Source organism: Palaemon carinicauda, chromosome 45 (genome assembly GCF_036898095.1).
Source record: "Palaemon carinicauda isolate YSFRI2023 chromosome 45, ASM3689809v2, whole genome shotgun sequence".
Taxonomy (NCBI): Eukaryota; Metazoa; Arthropoda; class Malacostraca; order Decapoda; family Palaemonidae; genus Palaemon; species Palaemon carinicauda.
The window spans coordinates 12,845,864-12,863,363 of NC_090769.1; the positions used below are offsets into that span (position 1 = coordinate 12,845,864).

At 32.7% G+C, this 17,500-nt stretch overlaps 1 long non-coding RNA gene and 1 pseudogene across 1 annotated transcript in view; both read left to right on the forward strand.

Moving 5' to 3' along the window:
* LOC137634922 (uncharacterized) overlaps positions 1 to 17,500 on the forward strand; it is a 619,823-nt gene that overhangs the window by 10,162 nt on the left and 592,161 nt on the right. The gene's annotated exons all lie outside the window — the stretch shown is intronic.
* Positions 9,191 to 11,879, forward strand: LOC137634694 (uncharacterized; annotated as a pseudogene).

Consider the following 17,500-nt stretch of genomic DNA (forward strand, 5'->3'; position numbering starts at 1 on the left):
CAGTTTAGAATGCCAAAGAGAGAAATGTTTGGGGTTAAATTTCAGGTATTTATAAGCAACTTTTACTAACCGACTTTCCATCATGTCGAACGAATATAAAGCTGTAAATGATAAATAAATTACCGTTTAAGTAGCGTATATTTCTCTGAAATTCAACCAATTTCAGTTAAATGTGATTTAAAAGTTGCATATTACATTTCTTAAGTGGTTTTTGAACCTAAGAATCAATTAGAAAAAGTCTTCCATGATCGGTTAAAATTGTAGGAAAGACGCATTTCCTTTGTTCCATCGGTAATCGTCAGTTGATCTATTAAAACACAAAGAGAGATTTGAGTTTCGCTATGAAAGAACTCGAAGGGATATGAATTCGATATCCTTGAAAATATAAGATTTGGTGTAAGAATTTTCATTTCATGTTTTAATTTACTTAATGGACAGACGTTTACTTTTACAAAAGCAAATTAGCCTTTGATAACGCATTGGATTGCTAAGTTTCTTTGTTGAGGTTTTATGAAATTGCAGAGATCATATTTGGAGCTAAGTAAATTCATATACCTTGAATTATATAATCAAAAGGTCTTTGATTATCTTTCCATGATAACATCGTCATATAGGATTTACATCACTCTGTGAGTCGATGTTATTTCAAGGATAAATGTTATTGAATATGTATTACCCAGATGTATTACTAAAATCGCTTTAGTATTATGTGTGAGAAGTACTGTTTGACTAATAGATTATTTTGTGTGCGTTTGCCTTCAAATCTCTGATGTAGAAAATAAATTAATCATATTGGTCTTCCGTTATTTTCTAAAAACCTATAGTAAAAAATCTAAGAATAAATAAACAAATTAAGAGATGAAAGTTAAGTAATAGCTTTATTCATCAAAGAACTCTGATGGAAACCACTGCATATCTGTAATTCGAATCTCGTAAGCAAGGTTAGTTAATTCGCCTGCTGTACGTCTATTTTTAATCCTTCGTCTACTCTTTAGTCGGATGAAATAGAATCACATAGCAAAAAGGTTGTCTTATTCTGATTGTTAGTTTTTGCAAATATATCGTATGAATAAGGAGGGACTTAGTAATGTTTTCGCAATTGAAGTTAACCCTTTCGCTGCCAGTGGTGAATTCAACAAAAATTTTTGATGTAAAATCTTTCAAGACTACATAAACCGTATCTTGTTTATATTTATTTAAAAGCTCTCATCACGACCTTTCCAAGGAATAACAACTTGCTATGTTTTGGGGTGATTTTAAAAGATATTTCTTTTTCTCAATCTTTGATGAAGTCATCAATGGCAGTAAAAGGGTTAAAATGGATAGTGACCCTTTACTTGGTGTCAAAAAAAGAAAAGAAAAAAAAAATAGAACATCAAGAACAAAAGCTTCAATATATTTTGATATAATTATATCATTCAAATCATAATGCACCTCACTCAAAAAGATTTATTCACAAGGCAAAAAAAGAAAGGTAAATTTAGTTGCTAAGTTGATAATGTTTTAGTGAATACAGAAACAAATATCTTTGGAAAGTAAAAATAATCGTTTTTATCACTTCTACGTTCTTTTCAGACGACCCTTTTGGCCCATCCCTGATTAAATCGGTGAACATAATCAATAAACCTGTCTGGTAATAGGGCTTAACATTTAAGAGAGAGAGAGAGAGAGAGAGAGGAGAGAGAGAGAGAGAGAGAGAGAGAATCTCATTTGAATTTTCAACCATCTTATGATAGAGAGAGAGAGAGAGAGAGAGAGAGAGAGAGAGAGAGAGAGAGAGAATCTCATTTGAATTTTCAACCATCTTATGATACAATTTTCACTTGAAGGAAAAAGGAGGAAATCTCTCTCTCTCTCTCTCTCTCTCTCTCTCTCTCTCTCTCTCCGTTTCCGCAAGGAATATTCCAGTAAAGATTTGAGTCTGAAATGAAAGCCGCCGGGTCCTGGATTCTTTCGAATTTTCCATTTATCACTTTCAGCCATTTGTGATTTATATTATTCTACAATTTTTAGGTTTTATTTTTATTGAATGTTTCATCGTGTGGTTGGATTGATAGAAAATATACGAGGTTGAAAATTTAGGTGATATATATATATATATATATATATATATGTATGTATGTATATATATGTACATATATTTAATATATATATATATATATATATATATAAATATATATATATTTATATATATATATATATATATATAAATATATATATATATATATTTATTTATATATATACATATATATATATAATATATATACATATATATATATATATATACATATATATATATATATATATATATTTATATATATATATATATATATTATATATATATATGTATGTATATATATGTACATATATTTAAATATATATATATATATATTTATATATATATATAAATATATATATATATATTTATTTATATATATACATATATATATATATATATATATATACATATATATATATATATATATATAGATATATATATATATATATATTTATTTATATATATACATATATATATATATATATATATAAATATATATATATATATATTTATATATATATATATATATATATATATAAGGAGATTGTTATTATTTCTGCTTTAATAAGAATTATTACCACTACTACACATAGGCTAAATTAGAAAAACAGACTCCTCAGGAACTGAAGTTCCTTACCCAAGCACTTCAAGGTTTTCCAAAAGCTTGAAAAAAGAAAAAATCTTTGAAGGATGAAAACTCATTTACCCCTTTTTGTATATTGCTGATGGAAGTGACACTTTGTATCGAAGGTTCCTCCCCATAAAATAATGAGAGAGAGAGAGAGAGAGAGAGGAGAGAGAGAGAGAGAGAGAGAGAGAGAGAGAGAGGAGTTTCCTCACTGGGCTATTATCCCTATTGGAGACCCAGGACTTATAGCATTCTGCTTTTTCAACTAGCAAGTAATAAAAATAATAATAATAATAATAATTAGTGTAACCTATTACGAGATAGAAAGGAGAGAAAGGGTAACTGGAAAGAGAGAGAGAGAGAGAGAGAGAGAGAGAGAGAGAGAGAGAGAGAGAGAGAGGATATTTGAAAGAAAAAATTTTAAATATGAAATTGAAAATTTTATTTGCAACTGTGCAATACATCTGCAGCTTTGAATTCAGAGTTCTAGGTCCCATGTTAACATCCGTCATTCAAACTTTTGGAAACGAGAAAACGATCATGCTCTTCCAATATACTTTTGATTTTAAATTTCATGTCTTTAGGGTTTTTATTTTCACATCAAGGGGAACCCAGCCTCTCTCTCTCTCTCTCTCTCTCTCTCTCTCTCTCTCTCTCTCTACTGTCGTCAAAGTAAGTATGAAAACGACAGAGCTATACTTTAGAAGGGAACTAACTATAATATATAATCGCAAAACGTGATGAAGGCCAATGCTAATTATCTTGTTGAAACTCAGATTACTCACACCAGCACATATTGACACTCGCAATGACACTCATGCACTTGCAAAGGTACTGGCCCACTAGCGCATGCTAACTGACGTACGTACATTCACACACACACGCACCACACACACACACACACACATATATATATATATATATATAATATATACACATATACAAATATATACATATATATACATATATATATATATATATATATATGTATGTATGTATGTATGCATGTGTATGTGCAAATTGTATATATGGCATATGCTTATATCTTTTGTTTATTGCAACAAACCTCACACCGCAGTCTGAAATTGGTGAGCTCAAATGTCAGTAGAATTGCATAATTATTGTAATTTTTACTCTTCATTTACTTGTTCAATGTGCTGGGAAAGTAGTGTAATTAAACATAAAAAACTCTTGCAGAAACTGACTCAACTTTTATTTTTGCATGCTAAATAATCATGTTGCTGAATGATTTCTCGTCTAACCAACCCCCCCCCCCCTCAAAAAAAAATAATAATAATTGTTAATGACGGTATGTTAAGAGAAGTATTTATCGATATAACTTCATAGCAAAAAAGAAATTAGTTATATGATTCTCCTAATACCTTTATCATTTCGTTACCCAAACGTGCCGTTTTGTTGTTATGTACTTTTCACTGGTCCCTGTTAAAGTTAATATTTATGAAAAAACGTGTATTATTGCGCATTTAAATATTAGAATTAGCTTAACAACATTCATATACAAACTTTCCGAACATTGGTTGAAAGGAAAGTCATTGACTTTAAGTCAAAGAAAAAAAAAAACAGCATTTATGTCAAAGGATAAAAAGCAGTTTTTTTTTTTTTTTTATACCGGTTTTGAGTAGATTATTTTTCTTTTATAAATTTCAAATGTGCAAAGAAAAAGACTGGCTTGTACAGTGGTAACGTGTTTGCCTAGATTTTGCATGGCACCAGATCGATCCCAACCTGGAACCGTGAGTTTAAACTGTTTACTGAAGAGGCCACTGCTGTGTTTGCCCAGCTGAAGTTCTGGTGACCATATTATGATTATTATTATTACTACTTGCTAAGCTACGACTCAAGTTGGAAAAGCAGGATGCTATAAGGCCAGGGGCCCCAACAGGGAAAATAGCCCAGTGAGGAAAGGTAACAAGGAAAAATTCAATATTTTAAGAACAGTAACATCGTTAAAATAAATATTTCTTACATAAACTATAAAAAACTTTAACAAAATAAGAGGAAGAGAAATTAAATAGAATAGTATGCCCGAGTGTAACCTCAAGCAAGAGAACTCTAAACCAAGACAGTGGAAAACCATGGTACAGAGGCTACGGCACTACCCAGGACTAGAGAACAATAGTTTGATTTGGGAGCGTCTTTCATCCTATGGTCTGATGAAACCAAAGACCTTTAACCTTTAATAATATCCAAGCTCAGAAAATAAATGCGTTTTGCCCCCTGCGTTCAATTGCTTATAACACAACAATTGTTTGGCCGAGTGTACCCTCAAGCAAGAGAACTCCAAACCAAGACAGTGGAAAACCATGGTACAGAGGCTACGGCACTACCCAAGACTAGAGAACACTAGTTTGATTTTGGAGTGTCCTTCTTCCTATGGTCTGATGAAACCAAACACCTTTAATAATATCCAAGCTCAGAAATGCGTTTTGCCCCCAGTGTTCGATTGCTTCTAACACAGCATGAAGCCGAACGCCCCAAATGAATCACACAGATTCAAACCCTAGTTCAGTTTACACAAGCGAATCGCTTTTTGACGATTGGCTGTTACATGTACCAAAGGTCGTTACCCTCTTTCCTATATTTCTTGACTATAAATATGACCCTGCGCCAGTCAATGGATAGCTTATCAATACTTGTTAGTTTATGTGCCCTGGTGACGCAGTGCGAAAACTTTGCAGGGATTGCAATCAATTCCGTTTTGCCATTGCACTGCATATCGCTTCAAAAGTAGAGCAGATGTATCCGGTTATCGTTTCTTCTTCTTCTTCTTCTTCTTCTTTTTTTTTTTTTTTTTTTTTTTGTGGCATCTTCATCAGTCCTAAAAGGTTTAATTCGATCATTATCGAAATTATTTGTTTTGTTAAGAGTGGTGGATTTACATTGAAAAAAATAGGTTTATCGATTATTATTATTATTATAATTATTATTATTATCTTTAATTATACACACACACACACACACACACACACACATATATATATATATATATATATATATATTGGTGGAGCTTGGTCAGTACTAAAAGGTTTAATTCAATCATTATCGAAATTATTTCTTTTGTTAAGAGTGGTGGATTTACATTGAAAAAAATAGGTTTATAGAATATTATTATTATTGTAATAATTATTATTATTATCTTTAATTACACACACATACACACACACACACACACACACACATATATATATATATATATATATATATTGGTGGAGCTTGATCAGTCCTAAATGGTTTAATTCAATCATTATCGAAATTATTTGTTTTGTTAAGAGTGATGGATTTACATTGAAAAAAATAGGTTTATCGATGATTACTATTATTATTATTATTACTATTATTATTATTATTATTATTATTATTATTATTATTACTAATTATATATATATATACTTATGTATATAAATATATATATATATATATATATATATATATATATAATAAAGCGTAGATTATAATATTCAAACCCTATATGAAAATCGTGTAGGAAATTGAATGATTAAATGGCTAGTATGATTGGTACATGGCTGAAAATATGAAATGCGTCTTAACTTTTAAGCGATAAATTTCTTGAGGTCCAGAATTTATTACGCCTCAAGATGTCATCTGTCAGATCAGCAGTTTTTTTACTTACTTATTTGCTGAATGAGAGGATATGATTTTACTCTATTTGTGAGACGAAGCTTTTGATTTTAACAGATCCCTAAAAAGTTTACAAATATACATAAATTAAGTCACGTGCAACTTCAGCATTCAGGTGAAGAGAAGCATCGGAAATGCAACTGAATGTAAATGCGTAGCAATAGAGAACAATAATACAACAATGTTGTTCTATGTCTTCAGATTTGACCACAACCACCCGTCCCTCGAGTCTGATTGAGAAGGAGTAGTCATATCCTGGTGAGAGGGTACCCTGAGAGGAAAGGGGAGGGGGGTGGGAACGGTTGAATCTATTTGTGTGCGTGTGTGCATATCTTTAAATATTCAGCCGTCATTTCTGACGGATCGCGTATTCTACGATATGAATAATATATTCATTTCTATATTCGTCAAGTGCTGGTATATCAAGAAACATGGTCTGGGATGCGCTAGCGAGTACATGGATGATTCAGGCGAACTTTCAGTTCATAATTTGTTTAACAAAGTTTATCTTGTAAAGAAATCGTCGTTAGAGTGAACGGAGTTAAAAAGAAAACAGAAGAAAAAATTAAGTACTTTGTTCGCAAATACATAACGAGCGCCTCACTAATTAGCGTAAAGAAATGATTTACGATTGATATGCGATAAAATGATAAAAGATAAGGTAATCACTCAATGCTGACGTTACTGCGTGGATTAACAAAATTAAAGACAAAGAAGATAAATAAATCATATTGATTGATAAATATAAAATCATGTTTTGAATTTTTTTTGTGCTACTACTACAGATAATGGTACTGCGTATTACAGCTTGAATGGGAGATGATTTTGTCAAATATATTAAAATGTACACAAAGGTTTCGAGAGCTCTTTGAGTTCTAATTGTATTGAATGATAATGAGAGCTAGACTGGATGTCAAATACCCTCGTTATAAATTTTTATATTTTTTTGACCGTATTTTTGAGAGTGAATTTTATTCAAGTAAGGATTATTATTATTATTATTATTATTATTATTATTATTATTATTATTATTATTATTATTACTACTATTTATTGTTATTATTATTACTATTATTCTAACCATTATTATTATTATTATTATTATTATTATTATTATTATTATTATTACTGTTTATTGTTATTATTCTAACCATTATTATTATTGTTGTTGTTGTTGTTGTTGTTGTTGTTGTTAATCACAATCTACAAAGAAAGGTGGTTTATGTTGTGCGGTTAGGAGTTACACGCAGCTTACTTAGAAACCCATCTCGTTCCTCACTGTATGTGCCGTTTCAAGTAGCAGGTTTTTTTTTTTTTTTTTTTTTTTTTTTTTTTTTTTTTTTTTTTTTTTTTTTTTTTTTTTTCCAATGACTTTGGTATGGTCCCCAGTGCTCGTATGATTATTGACACAACTTCTACTTGCATATTCCATAGCCTTCTCAATTCAATTCGCAAGTCTTGGTACTTCTTTATTTTTTTCTCTTCCCTTATCTTTCATACTCGAGTCCCTCGGTATAGCGACACCTATGAGTGATACTTTTTCCCTTGTCCTGTCAAGCAGATTGGTGTTTGGTCGATGTGCTTGTATCACCATACCTTCCTGGAAGTACTCAGTGTTTACATTTAGCAGACTAATCTCGCCTTATCCTTAAATGGAGACAGTGAATGTCCTGCCAGGTACAAGGCCTCTATCACCAAAGCCTACTGCACATCCGCAGGGCCCTCTCCTACTGCTCCTCTTGGTCTGACACATATCAAGAACTCGACCGAGTCACCCAGGTCATTACGTCATTATACCGTTGTCCTACAGTAGTTTAGCCTCGTCATTTTCTACCACAGCTTGAGGTTGATGGTCGTACCATTTATATCTATTTTATTTGATACTTTTACAGACTTCAATGGAAAGCTTTAGCGAGTGTATCATGTTTCTTAAATCGATTCTAGACATGTACTGAACATTCACTGTCGATGTGGTTGGTAGTTTCGTCTTTATAATATTATTGAGTCATGAATATTATATTAAGCCTCCATCCAAATGGAAAGTGTCATATAAGAACAATCCAAAAGGTATAGATGAAAATTGATATTCAAGTAATATATGACATGTAGATAGTATTAAATATACTGATATTAAATTTCGTTCGATCAAAGCCTGATTTTCCCTGTTGGAGCCCGTGGGCTTATAGCATCCTGCTTTTTCCATTAGGGTTGTAGCTTAAGGTACGGTTTGCATGCAGCGATTGTTGCGATCATCGCTCAGCGATCATCGCGGAGCACTAATTACATGTATTCCTATGGGGCTGTTTTGCAACGACCGATTATTTGGAGCCAGCGATAATCGCTCGTTGAATAACAGCCCCATAGTAATAAATGTAATTAGTGCTCAGCGATCATCGCCTGGCGATCATCGTTGAGCGATGATTGCAACAATCGTTGCATGCAAAACGTACCTTAAGCAATTACTAATAATAAGGTTATTAGAACAACACAGTCTCGCGAGTGTTTTATCCTTCCACGCGCTCGTGCACACATACATACTATTCATATATGTGTTTGTTTGTGTATGTACAGTATGTGTGTGTATGTATCCATGTTAAACCCTATCGGTTTCATAGCAAGTTTCTAGCGACGAGGTCGTTAGGCTAACATTTATCGCTAACCTCATGTGATGTTGGTATCCAAATACTGGTAGGTGGACTGGTGATCCGTAGGGTGAAGTGATCCACGGACCTTGTGAATGGGATTTAAGCGCTACACTAAATAAGGTTAAGGAGTTCATCTCTCTCTCTCTCTCTCTCTCTCTCTCTCTCTCTCTCTCTCTCTCTCTCTCTCTCTCTCTCTCTCTCAGCCTAGTGATAGACGAGACAAATGATGTCATTAACACCAAATGTTTGTCAGTACTAGTTAAGTATTTTGATTCACATGGAGAAACTATTACGACCAGGTTGCTAGATTTGATTAATGTATATGAAAACCATTCCTCAAATGTAGATTCCAGTAGAGAGTCACTATTTGAAATGGTTTTGCACATCTTAAACTCATAACATTCATAAACTAGAAGGGCACTTAGTAGAGCGCAGACCTCCACCGCGGCACCTTATTTCCTGGCCTAGACCTTGACCTTGACCTTTGACCTTAACGTGTATTAATTGGCGTGGATATTCCTACATTAAAATATGAACCACGTTTGAAGTCTGTCGCAACGATGTCCAAACTTATGGCTGATTCCGTGAATTGGACAGTTTGCTTAACCGTGACCTTGACCTTCAAAAATTTAATCCTTTTCAGCTTCTTTTAAGTTTAATTACTACAAACAGGGTGTAAAACATAACTTCCTTCCAACTTCGTTTTGCGGGGAGGGTGATAATTTGGGGGCATACAACTCTGTCCAGCAGGTTGAGGCAACACCCTCCATACCTAAAAATTTGCAAGTGCATTTGCCATTCTATACACCTATGTGCTTCAGAGGCTTCCAAAGTGCTTCCCATACAGTGCGAGGACTTGTTGAGGAACATTTACACTCACTTTTCACACCGAGTCAAACGTAACTATGAATTCATGCAATTTCAGAAACTTTTCTCTCTAAAACCACACAAACTTTTTCATGTATCACAGACGCGATGGCTAAGTCTCCACCAAGCAGTAGAAAGGGTCTTGGAACAGTGGGAGGCTTTGAAGCAGTACTTTGTAGGTACAGAAAGAGTGGAGAAGCTAAGGTCTATTAACCTAATAGTAAAAGATCTCAACGATCACTCATTCTATGTATATCTTAATTTTTTAAACTTTATTTTACTTTTGCAATAATTTCAATCTCCTTGTTTCAAAGGAGACCCCAAAAATATATTTAGTTCATTTTCATGTTAACAGGCTATGTAAAAATATTGTCGAAAATTTTTGTCGTAAGGGAATTATTAACAAATCAAATTTCGAAAATATTGGTCCAAGCCAGGAAGTGAGCCATATACCACTCAGCAACATTTAAGGGATTCAGTCCATACACTACTGTAAAAAGACTAATACAATAAAAAACGTAGATAATGTCACTTATATCAGGAGGAGATGTAGATTGTTCATGATAAAGCTGTGTGAAGAGATAAAAAGGAGGTTTCAGCGACGGAATAATCTTTGGGAAATGGCTTAGCTGTTCAATCGAGGAAAGGTTTTACATCCAACCGCAAGAACTATAACGTCATCCCTCAAATCCTCTTGTTGCTAAAGGGCCCCAACTGTCTGATGATGATCTGTAAACCCTAGATATGCTCCTGGCTAGTACAGTGGTAACGTGTTTGCCTCGCATTCGCGTGGCGAGAGATCGATCCCCGCCCAGGGCCGTGAGTTTAAGCTGTTTACTGGGGAGGCTACTGCTGTGGTAGGGCACCACAGTGGGGGGTTGAGCTTGCCCGGCTGACGTTCTGGTGAGCATCTATTCTGATGGAACTGGAACTGAAACCAGACACCTTTAACCTTTATAACGAATGGAAAATATCTCAAATCTGCATTTCTTCACTCCGCTGCTTTATCGTCAGTTGCTGTATTTATAGTGATTCATTGTATAGTGAATTCATATTTTGTGAAGTTTTTTCAGGCATGTGAATCTAAAGTATATTGGAATTATGATGAATAATGTAGCCAATATTTGCAATTGTCACTGTTGGATTTTGTGAAAGTCAACGTTTTATGGTGAATATTTGTTTTATGGTAATATTGCCATTGAATTGAAATAGAAAAAATATGGTGTAGTATAGGCATAATATATAACACCTGAAATTTTTTTTTTTTCCTAAAATTAACTTGTTTTGCTGCGTTGGCCAGCTTCAGTTGATATAATTTTATAGCAGTAGCCCTCCTTATTGTAAATATTCGATTCTTTTAGGTAGCTGAGCTGTGCACCCAAGTATAGAACAGTAGTAAGGATGGATGCAGATGACCCTAAAACTTCACCACGAACTAAGAAAGCCAAATATAATCAATTCTATACTGGAAAATGGGAATCAATGCCCATGTTTAAGTGATGGTTAAAGCCAAGTGATAAGTAAAAAACTCGTGCTTATTTCAACGCCTATGATTGCGACATCAATGCTCGAAAATCTGAACTTTAGATGCATGCCACATATCAGAAGTATTTAAGAAAAATTGCAGCTTCTGCAAAGCAGCCCGCACTTACATCACTGGCGTCAGTCTGACCTTTTTACATTAGATGCAAATATGAAGGAAGGAGAAATAAGATTAGCAGCTTTTGTGGTTGAGCATAACTTGCCTTTAAATGTTCTGGCACATTTGCCACAGTTGATGCAGTCTGTGTGTGAAGATTCCAGTATCGCTAAAAAGATTGCCTCTAGCAGAACTAGAACAACTGCAGTCATTAACTATGCAATTGGGAAATCAAGTAAAGAAAATGTGATTCATGTTATGAAAGGAAACAGATTTTCATTAAATGTTGATGAGGCAACTGACCAATCTTGTATCAAATATATGTGGAGAGTTGCTCGTGTTATGATAGGCAGTGAGGTTACTGATGCATTTTTGGGTTAGTTCCCATTGATGAAGCCACTGCACTAGGCTTATATAATCATATAGTGAAAGCGATGTCCGATGGAGGTATTCAATATAAATGGAACATGATAGATTTAGCAGCAGATGGGGCCAATGTAATGATGGTTAAGCCCAATTCGCTCTCATCTCGTCTGAAAGAAGAAATTCCTACATTATTCATGTTAAAGTGTGTTTGTCATTCCTTTCATTTATGTGCATCTTACGCATGTTTAACTTCCAAGATATGGTGAAGGTTTGGACACTCCAAAGTCAAATCAGTGTACTGTACTCTGGTCCTGGGTATTGCCATAGCCTCCGTACCATGGTCTTCAACTTGAGGGTACACTCGGGTACACTATCCTAGCTCATTAATAACTAATGCTGTTACGATGCCAGATAATATCTAATAATCTAACTACCCTAGTTGTTTTCTAGAGTTTCGTCCATAACTCTTATCTGTTGTCTTTCTGCATTGCCATTGAACATTATCAAAATTTTACTCATTCATTTTCAGTCCGGCATTTCTGCTTTCTCTATTCAAATCTTTTATCATCTTTTCAATTCCTCGGGATGATTCACTAAATAGAACTGTCATCTGCAAATCTCATGTTGATAAGGTATTTCCATCAATAATAATTCTTACATTTCTCAATGTAAACTCTATAACACTGCTAGGCATGCTGTGAATAATTTAGGAGCTTTATATATATATATATATATATATATATATATATATATATATATATATATATATATATATATATATATATATATATATATATATATATACACACACACACACACACACATATATATATATATATATATATATATATATATATATATATATATATATATATATATATATATATATATATATTTATATATATATACTGTATATACTGTATATGCTTTTTGGTCAGTCAGTTAATTAAAAAAAAATGTTAATATAGAGAGAATCCGTTTAACTTTTTTATGAATCTATTTCTAAAACTGGCTACATTTTGTAAGTCCTTATTTAATATCAATCCTTTTGTTGCTTATAAACAGATATTGTAGATTTATTAGCTCTTTAGAGTTGAGAAGTCACAATTAGTTTTATCGTAAATCGCTTGGTGTTTCATAGGATTTCCTAACATTTGGTCAAAGTGGTGATATTTTAACTTCTCTGTCACTTTTAGAATTATGTAGATATGTAAATTCTTAGCAAGAGGAAATTTTTATATTAATTTTTAGTCCTACATTTCTGTTTTCTCTATTTAAATCTTTTATCATCTATTGAATTCCTCCGATGATTTACTAAATAGAACTGTCATCTGCAAATCTCGAAGTTGATGAGATATTTCCGTTAATATTACTTCTAACATTTTCCCAATCTAAATATCTAAATTCTATAAAACTTCTAGGCACGCTGTGAATAATTTAGGAGAGATGGGGTCTCCCTATCTAACTTATATATATATATATATATATATATATATATATATATATATATATATATATATATATATATATATATATATATATATATATATATATATACGCGTGTATATATACACACACACACACACACACACACACACACACATATATATATATATATATATATATATATATATATATATATATATATATATATATATATAGTGTTTGTATGTGTATATGCGTTTTGTGAGTACACTCCAAAGAATTATGAGATACATAGATGAAACCCATTCAATTCCTGCTGAAAAGGGTAGGGGGAAAATATTGCAAATACTGGATTCCTACATCCTACAGACGAGAACAAATAACAACATAGCATATGCTTACCGTTTCCAGTCCTTTGCTGATGTTGATAGAAAACAGTTGGAAATGGAATAAATGTCCGGAACCAATATCCATAAATCATTGGGAAACTATTTGTTCATCTATAAAAATATAATTTTTTCGATTTTTTTTATTACAAAACTTTTTTTTTTTTAGTGGGACAGTGCTTGTTTGTATTTCATTGTTTGCCTTATTGGTTCTTTATTTTTTTTATCCATAAATCATTGGGAAACTATTTGTTCATCGTATAGAAATATTATTTTTAAAATTTTTTTTTATTAAACTTTTTTTTAGTGGGACAGTGCTTGTTTGTATTTCATTGTTGGCCTTATTGGTTCTTTATTTTTTTTCTGAGAGTAGGCAGTTTTTTTTGTCAGTCGGTTAATTTAGAAAAGAAAAAAAAAATTTAATATAGAGAGATTCCGTTTTACTTTTTTATGAATCTATTTCTAAAACTGGCAACATTATGTAAGTCCTTATTTAATATCAATCCTTTTGTTGCTTATCAACATATATATTGTAAATTTATTAGCCCTTTAGAACTGATAAATCACAATTAGTTTTATTGTAAATCGCTTGGTGTTTCATAGGATTTCGTAACATATTGTCAAAGTCATAATGTTTCAACTTCCCTGTCACTTTTAGAAGTATGTAGATATGTAAATTCTTAACTAGAGGAAACTTGAGGTCAATGACCTTATATATGAATTGTAATTCAGATTTTTTAGTGATTATATAAATACTTAAAATTGACATTTCTTTGAAATAGTAACTGTTCATAAATTTTATTCAATGATTGCAGGGATAGAGAAATAATATCTAGTCATAAAGCAGCAAGGGAATTATATATATATATATATATATATATATATATATATATATATATATATATATATATATATGTATATATATATATATATATATATATATATATATATATATATATATATATATATGGGTAATCTGTAAAGTGAGTAGGTAATGTTAATAGAAGTGAGAAGACTGATATGCATGCGTTTGTTGGAAAGAATATTCATAATGGTATAGACTGAATATAAGTAAAGTAATATATATGTGTATATATATATACACACACATATATATATACATATATATATATGTGTGTGTATATATATATATATATATAATATATATATATATATATATATATATATATATATATATATATATATATATATAATATCTATACCTCCCCGCATTTTGCATTTAAAAAGGCATCTTCAACGTTCTAAGTAAATTAGATACAATGAAATATAGTGATATTGTGCTAAGCAAATAACATAGTTGATTTTTCAAGTTTGAAAGGCCTGTTTAAAATTACAGACTGGGGAGGAGTTTTAGAGGGTATGTGACGACTTTTCCATGTAATAGCCAGGGACCACCGGGAGATCAGAGTTGGGAACTCGACTAGGACTTGGAACTGGATATAAAAAGATGTGTTGTCACACATTCATGGGTGTCTTAATTGCACTGCATGTGAACAGATCTCGTGGCAGCTAGGCAATCACAATCACAGGTCTTTTCTTGCTAACATTCAATGAATGACTAAGGAATGATGTGAACACATGTGCAGAGAGAGAGAGAGAGAGAGAGAGAGAGAGAGAGAGAGAGAGAGAGAGAGAGAGAGAGAGAGAGAGAGAGAGAGAGTGAGTAACCATACCGTACATGAGCAGGAAGGTGTATTTTATAACTCAAGGAGGCCACCATCAAAAGCCTCGCACTTGATGTTCTCTGAAGGGGCCATTGTGACGAGTAAGTGCTTGATAGTATCCTTAGTGTGTCTGTTAAACTGTGGGTATCACTGAGGGGACAGGAAGGTGTAGTTCATTCCTGGTGATTTGAAAAAGTTCCAAGAAGTTTGGAGAGGGGGGGGGGGGGTTCCGACAAGTGACCGTTTTCATTTGTTAATGAGTGGGACAGTGAGCAGTAGTGATAGAAATTACGACTAGCTTTAGGGGGGGTAAACTTATTTGGCTCAGCTCGCTGAAAAGAGTCGATTTTTTCAGCTCCTGTATGGCTGATTACTTTTGATAAGTGAATGTTCAGTAAAATAAAGCATATCTAGCAATTTAAGACTATGAAATAAAAGTAATATATTCCACTTATACATTTTCTTAATTATTTTGCATGCAAAAAACATATGTAAGCAGTTTTGAGTGAATTAAAATTCACATAGATATGCATGATATTCTCTCAGTAACGATATCTCTTTATTGTTCGTGTAAAGTACTAATAACAGGAAAAAATATCATATCCACACTGAATAAAAAAATATAATTAAAGACCCTGACGGTATTCTTAGATTACTTTACTAATATAATTATGATAAACGCATAGAAAGGCAAGTTGTCTCATTGTAGAATGGTTTATCCGGTTACGTCTTTGAAATTATTTGCTCCGTTTTGGATAATAAACTCTGAAGGAACTGATTTATCAACAATACACAATCTTTTTGTCATCACCTTTATAAGTCGGGATAGACTGAAGCCTTAGCATTTCTTGGGATACGATCCTGTTCAAGATACAACCTTATCTCCACTGTTGCATCTGCAGTTGAATTACCTCTTCCCCTGTCCATGCCCTCTCATCAAAAAGACTCAAAACAGAAGGGGACTGAGATTTTCCTCCTACTAATATAATCTCTTCCTCTTCTTCTTCTAGAGGTGGTTGAGTAGTTCCAGATGGCTCGTTATTCGGGCCAGACATTGCTGATGCTTTTATAAATGTGTTCACTGCTTCATCTACAACTCCTTGATCATTAATTGCAAGTTTTTTAACCTTAGGCCGAGAATAGAAATGTTCTTTCCATTAATGCTCAAAGCAATTCAACCAACAGCTAGACTCTCCCCGTTGTCAGTGTCTCACCTCTCTGGTGGCTTGCTATTACTCTTTGCTCATTCCTACACAAAAGTATCGCCTTCGAAGTTGTCTCATATCTGAAAATGACAGAAATATAATTTAATGTAATATTATTGTTGTCATATCTCTGTTACATATCTGTAATATACAATGATAATAGTAGGAAGTAGTAAAAATAGTAATAGTAATAATTATTATTATTTTGTTATTATTCAAGCATGTTTAAACTTAAAGTGGGCATTCTCTTTCTGGCTCTTGAGTAGCCTTAAGTTTCTGTGTGCCCGGGGTGCTTTTTACGGAAATATATTATTATTGATGTTACTTGATCTACTGTGAGCTTAATAACCTTCAGACCATCTTTCAAAATTAAATTGAGAATGTGTGGACAAGGCATCTGGGCCCACATCATGATTATAATTGCTTCTGTAATGTTAGTAGCATTATCCGATGCACAGCAAACTACTTTATTTTTAACTTCCCATTCTTTCGCCACTCTCAGAAGCTCCTATGCTTAATTCTCAGAAGTATGTTTGTCACTGAATTCAAAACAATCTACCAGGATGCCAGAAAACATTAAATCAATCAATCAATCAAAGCTATCTAAAAGAGAGGATGTCAGTTTGTAATGTTCTTTGTAATGGCAGGTCATGAACATGAAAGAAGTAGTGGGCCTTGATGTTCAACTGTCTGTGGTAAGGCAAACAGCTGAAGCCTTTTTTTTTTTTTTAAATCCGATGCCGCTGCAGGGCATGTTCACTTATAAACATTTTAGGAACTATGGTTTGAGAGTACGTCTTCCTGCTTGGAAGAACGTAAGTTAAATTAAGTTTAGCACCGTAGCTTCTAAACCCCTTATCCTCTAAAATTGAATATGACTAGAAATCACAGGCTATTGTTTTAGCGAGTTCCTCAACTATAGAAGTCTGGATTGC